The following is a 6,623-nucleotide window of genomic DNA, read 5'->3' as shown; positions in this document are numbered from 1 at the left end:
CGTAGAGCCGCGGCCATCCAAAGCCGTTATCTCTCAGGCGGTAAGGATAGGCTCTATTCTGGATACGCAGGACGGCTGCACGGCCGCAATTATCCGCCATCTTGGCTGTCTCATTGGCTGTCCAGAGGTCACGTGCTTTGAAATTTGTGCCGGGAAACGGAAGTTTTGCAAAATGCAATTTTGCTATTTCGTCAGAATGACGAAACGTGACGTGGAGCTGCAAATTTTATCGACTAATAGTCTTTGTGGTCCTTGGCACTTATCTTGCAACTTTAGCGCTTTAAAAGAAAGTGGACAGTAGCGTGCCGAAACCCGTGCAATGCATCTGCAATTTCGCGAATATGTGGTTGCGTTCCAAGATAGCCGGAATGTCAGTTGTTGTTTGGCTGAAAGAATATGCCGTGAAGAGCCTCACAGGAAGGGCCGTTTCGTAAACGTCATTTTGACGTTCCGTGACGTTGCGCTGGGCCGCCATTGCGCCGATTTTCTGCCATAATTTCTGGTGCGACGAGCCGTGCGAATTATGGTAATGAGCGGCCCTATGCAATGTCAGTCGAGAGGCATGCATATCGCCGCATTTTCGCTGTCATTTGGGGCCATGAAAATCTTTCGTTCACAACGCGTGCTCATAGTATTTGCATCGCTCTCGGGTGGTGTTGGCATTTGTGTTTTGAACCATCATTTCTATTAAAAACACGTTTATTTGACATAATATTGGTTTAAACTAGCAAACTTCTTGCGACTTTTAGCACTTTTCGCTACTGCGTTTCTATTGTAATCAATATTAATGTCTTTTCGCGTCATCAAAGGCTATGACAATGGCGACTTTTTAATTTATAAAAGTAAATGCACGCAAGGCGGCGTCTTGAAGTCTGCTCTCGCGGTGTGAGTAAGCAGCGAAGTGAACAAGAGTACGTGGCCAATAGCTTGCGATAGCCTATCGATAGCCAATCAATAACTAATGTATAATCGATCAATAATAAAATAATTCTGGAAAATGCTGGGGTTGAGTTAGCCTAGCCCAAAAAGCCAGGACTAGTGAGGTGCCCATGGGCTCCCCTGTCTCTTTAGCATTGCGCCTCCAGTGCAAGCTACGCTAATTTTTTATATGGTGATCATCTCTGCGATAATTTTGCGATACGAAATACAATAGTCAGCCAATAGACGGATCGTTCCATGTAATCGGGAAGGAAAATATTTTATTGTATTAAAAATAAAACTGGGCCCAGAGCACAGCCTTGGCGAACTCCCGATGTAACAGTTCCTAAATTGGAAGCTTCATTTTGAATATACTCGAATTGTGAGCGATATAGGTCGGCACATTCACTGATGAGTGCACTCACTCACACTCACCCGCATTTATTTCAAAGGCGTGATTGCGCGTGCGAGTGAGTGCCAGTGAGTGTGAGTGGAGGTGTGTGCGAGTGAGTGCCAGTGAGTGTGAGTGGAAATGAGTGCCAGTGAGTGTGAGTGAAGGTGAGTGCCAGTGAGTGTGTGTGGAGGTGAGTGCGAGTGGAAGTGAGTGCGAGTACGGTGAGTGCCAGTGAGTGGGAATGCGAGTGAGTGCTAATGAGTGTGACTGGAAGTGAGTTGGAGTACGAGTGAGTGCCAGTGAGTGCGAGAGCCAGTGAGTGTGAGTAGGAGTGAGGGTCAGTGAGTGTGAGTGGCATTGAGTGCCAGTGAGTGTAAGGGAAAAAGAGTGCGTGTGTGACAGTGAGTGAGTGGAGGTGAGTGTGAGAGAGTGCCAGTGAGTATGGATGGAAGTGAGTGCGAATGAGCGTGAATGGAGGTGAGTGCGAGTGCGAGTGAGTGTCAGTGAGTGTGAGTGGAGGTGAGCGTGAACGTGAGTGAGTGCTGCGAGTGTGAGTGGAGGTGAGTGTGAACGTGAGTGAGTGCTTGTGAGTTTTAGCGGAGGTGAGCGTGAACGTCAGTGAGTGCGGGGCCCGGAAGAAATTATGGTGAGGGTGAGTTGTATCCACACTGCCGACCTATGTATATATCTGCGTGTGTCTGTGTTTGTGTGCGTAAGCGTGTTTATGTCCTCAGGGGCGCTTGTTATTTAAAAAGACCACGGTAGAAAAGGATGTCACCAAATGAATGTTGAACATTTATTTGAATAATTGTTAAGGACGTGGAACTTCCTACCACATGGACATTTGCTGGTTCTTGGAATCAATGACTATTATTTTCTTTTTGGCAGTTGTTTAAACAGAACACCTTAACTAATATAAATCCTTGTTTTACCTTTAGGGAACAAAGCTGGCTCCACCACCCGACGTAAGTAGAGATCACTTGTTAAAGGCCTTATTGGAATCTATGTTGCAGCAATAGTATTTTCACCATGTCTCTGTAGTTGGCACTTTAAGTACGTGACTGTCTGTGACTCTCGCAATTGCTTGTCGTTTACTTTCTCGAAGCGTAAAAAAAGAACTTACGATATGAAATGAAACAAAAAACTAAACACATACTGAGTTCTAATTTGACCCAATTAAAAAAAAATAAATGGTTAAGAAAAACTCCAGCCTTTTATTTTTCATATGTGAATGATTTGAGGTGCTTGGCCCAGTTGGTGTGGGCTGCTACAGATGGCGCAACGTCTCCTGCGCAGCAAGGTAGTAGCCGCGCCGACATCGTCACCTACCTTTCCTGCTTCCGTTTCCGAAAGCCGCGCCTTGTTTTTGCTGTTTGCCGGTGATGGGCGAGTCAGTCAAGCCATAGCATGTAACCGAGATCAGAATGGAACACTCGTCGGATTTCAACAGGACGAACGTGATGGAGCACTACCTCCAAGAGCTGCATGGCCTAATTTTCCGTCCGGCGGTTTGGCGAAGAAAAGCGGTGAGGTTGGGGCGACGGGGAGCGACGGCGTTGAGGCGACGGCGATCGCCCGGAGGAGCGGCTGTCAGGTGCATCAGAAGTAGGGTACGGACGGCGAGGGGAGTAACAGCGAGCGTCGGCGTATGGGGCAGGAGGAGGGAATGAGCTCCAGTACGGCGGAATCCAGGTGGTGCGGCAGTGGCGGGATACGTGACCAACTCGGTGGCAGCGGAAGCAGATCGGTTTGTCGTCAGGTGTTCGCCATTCAGCAGGATTGCGTGGTCTGGGAGCAAAATACTGGTCATTAAAGGTTGTGGACATAATAATGGGTGCCGAATCAGGTCGGGAGACATAGCAGGCGGTAGGGATGCCAAGGTTTGCAATTTCTCGCTGCACAACCGCTTGTATAACGAAAATAGTAGGGGCCGCTGGGTCAAAGGTACCGTGGAGGGCTCGAGGATGAGGGGGGCCGGACTCGCCACTTCAATCTCACGGCGAACGATACGCCTGACGTTCTCTTGAAATGGTCGTGTGGCAGGAAGAGCGGAGCAAGAGGACGTGGCAGGGGTGTTTGTGAGCTGGGAAAACTGTGGGGCGACGCGCCGGCTTTTGGCTACCTCGAAGCGGCGGCATTCTGTGACGATGGCGTCGACAGTAGAGACGTCGTTATAGACGAGCAAATTGAAGGCGTCATCCGCGATGCCTTTTAGGATATGGCCCACCTTGTCAACCTCGGTCATGTGCTCGTCGACTTTCCGGCAAAGCGCGAGCACTTCCTGTATGTAGGAGACATACGATTCTGTCGACGACTGGACACGGGAAGCAAGCTCTTTTCGCGCAGCCTGTTGGCGACCTGACGGGTTGCCAAATAGGTCGCGAAGCCTCTCTTTGAAAGTGTCCCAGCTGGATATTTCAACCTCTTGGGTGCGAAACCAGACAAGCGGTGTCCCGTCCAGATAAAAGATCACATTGGCAAGCATGATGGTAGGGTCCCAGTGGTGTCTTCGGCTAACACGCTCATACATGCTGAGCCAGTCGTCGACATCAACGCCATTTTGGGCGGAGAATGTCCCAGGATCCCGGAGACTATATGAACCGTAACGTACGTTGTGGTGGGCGCCGCAGGTGTAGGAGGCGACGAGGTGTGTCCATCGGAAGCCATGGCTGAGAAGACGACGGTGCGGCCGCTTTGGAGCTCCGTGGCGAGGACTGCGAACGTTCCACCTGCACCAGACTGTTACGCAAAGAACGAGTCAATAAGACTACTAACTACTTACAGTTTGTATTTACGACAGTGGTTGCAGCGCTGACCGGTTAGATTCATAGCGCGAGCCCAGCTCCTGCTTCCTCTTCTTTTCCCGAGTGATGGCGCCCGCGCGCCTCGTTCAAACAACCAAATACCACACGCGTGTAGCAATATATATATATATATATATATATATATATATATATATATGTGTGTGTGTGTGTGGGGGGGGGGGTATGAGGTGGGGGCGGGGGAGATTTACGGGTTTATTACTTTTGGCAACAACTTTATAGGCATTAGGATTTACCTGTTTGACGATGCAATATTCTGCACTCGCCCTTTCAGCCTAGCAGCCACTGTGTCGTCGAAAAGCTGTCACACTCCGACGTGTAATTACGTACAGTTTTGTTATTGACTTTTATAGACAGGTTTTGCCGCTTTTGTTCCTACCACGCTGTTGCAGGAGAGAGTAGCGGGAGGATAAATCAATTTTACGTGAATTTCAAACGCGAGCCATCGTTAATATATTCATTGCCACATTTTCCCCTTTATATTGTCGATTTCAAGAGGACGCACAAAAAGGCGCTGGTATTGCCGCTCGAATTAGTTTCGACGCTGTCGTTGCACAAAGCAGCTTGTTGCAATTACTTGCTCCGGAATCATATCCATGATCACCTGCTAATACAACTAGCGAAAGTCATTCGCCGGCAGCTGAGCTTTGCAAAAAACGCATCATAAAAAAGAGCGCTTAGGGGGCGAACCTCATACCTCAGAAAAAACACACGCGAAAAATGCACACTGGCAGCGAACCGGCTGAGTTGCAAGTTACTCGTAATTGCAGCCCACATCAGGTGATATTCTACCACATTGCTTGTTTCTGTGTTATTAACATTTACAACCTTGTGATGCTTGTGGAATATTCTGAAGCTGAGTTTCAGAATATTCAACCTCATATGCAGCTCATTTTGGCAGTTCTGTGATAGAGTTAACAGAAATCTTTATTTTACGTGAGCCTGAACCTTGATTATTTCTTTCAGACGTGGTGCATTATCATCTGCTTGTGGGAACAAAAGACCCTGAAGAGGCTGTGAAGGATTGTAAAACAGAATATGAAACATACGCACCATACGGAAAACAGCTTTATCCGTATAATTGCAGGCTGTACACCCAATAGCTGCTGTGTAGAATAGTATAGAATAGCAACTTTTTTGCGCTAATAAAAAGGCATAAAAAAGACGTCTCAATAGTTTGTTGGGCAGTGCGATGCGACGCCAGTGACAATACGCGCATACAGCGGCACAGAGGTCGACTGTTGTGACTCCTATTAACGAAACGGAACTGCGGGTGGAATGTCGCGGTCGGCACGAGTCGCAGCTTGCTTCGGCGGGATGTCCCTGAAAGCGCGCCCTCGAACTCCCGTAGCAATGTTGGCTGGAAAGTCTCCGTCGGCGCCTGGTACATCCGTGCGGTGGGCGCGAACCACTGCGGGGAATTCGAGCAGCGGCGGACGCGCTCATTTACTCAACGAGCAGGGGGGGGGGGGGGGGGGATTTATGAGTGGGAGTGCGCGCGACGCCTTGGCCCGACGACTAAGGTGGTCCTACATCATGCCGACTGGAGCCGTTCCTGTGCGTGCCTTCACCGCCGGACCGTGAATCTTGCTCATGAGAGCCATGAATGAACTGAAGAGCAGTGTTGCCAGGTTTGGCTATATGTAACGAAATTGGGATGCAGGACCAAAATTCTTGGCGTCGATTTGTACAAGTTGGCTATGTGGCTATATTGGGGCTACTGAAAATCTGCGACTTGGCTTTGTTTGGGCTATAGTGGCACCCTAATTCACGCTCCCGAGGTGGCTCTGATAGGGTAGAAGCAAATCTCGAAGGCTATGTTTTAGCTGGCTCAGCCGGCCGCATGGCTGTGCGTGTGTGCGTGCGCGAAATGACCCCCCCCCCCCCCAACCCTTCCCTTCCCTCTCTGCGTCGTTGTTTGAGCCGGTGGCTTTGACCTTTGATTCACTTCAACATACACCCCGTTTGATCGTTATGCACACGACAAACAATAACAAACCTACCAGAGCACAACGTTATTGGTGGTGTATTGGCATGAAGCATTAGCGATCACTTACCTATTTCTTTGTTGGCCCCAAAAGTGCTTAATCGAGACCGTACGACGTTTCCATAAACCAAGATAATTCAAGATATTTGCGAAAAAAACATTGCAGCTAGAACATTCGCAATAACCTTATAAAAATAAAATTGGATGCCGTATGCATATCTCACACCTCTGATGATACATATGACGAATTTTTTCGCCTATTGTGTGTGGTATACTGGAAGTCATTTCCTTATATCATACACAAAAGAGTAAATAAAGAATGCTTAAGCCGTGGATAAATAAGGAGTGCCTTAAGATGATTAAAAAGAAAGATAAGCTTTCTAACAGCTTCCTCCAAGCGCGTACCACGGATGGGTCGGACATATTTCGCACACATAGAAACAAAACTAATGCCTTATTACGGAATACAAAGCGAAACTATCTCTACAGTACTCTGATATAG

General features: G+C 48.3%; 1 long non-coding RNA gene across 1 annotated transcript; it reads left to right on the top strand.

Annotated features, from left to right (window-relative positions):
• Nucleotides 1-10: 10 nt before the first annotated feature.
• LOC125946498 (uncharacterized) lies at nucleotides 11-5,299 on the top strand. The gene is made up of 2 exons (XR_007467622.1): nucleotides 11-2,277; nucleotides 5,101-5,299. It is a non-coding gene; the product is annotated as an uncharacterized LOC125946498 (long non-coding RNA).
• Nucleotides 5,300-6,623: the final 1,324 nt, after the last annotated feature.

This window comes from Dermacentor silvarum, chromosome 7 (assembly GCF_013339745.2).
Source record: "Dermacentor silvarum isolate Dsil-2018 chromosome 7, BIME_Dsil_1.4, whole genome shotgun sequence".
NCBI classification, from domain to species: domain Eukaryota; kingdom Metazoa; phylum Arthropoda; class Arachnida; order Ixodida; family Ixodidae; genus Dermacentor; species Dermacentor silvarum.
The sequence above is the reverse complement of the archived record's forward strand: the minus strand, read 5'-3'. Positions and strand labels throughout refer to the sequence as shown.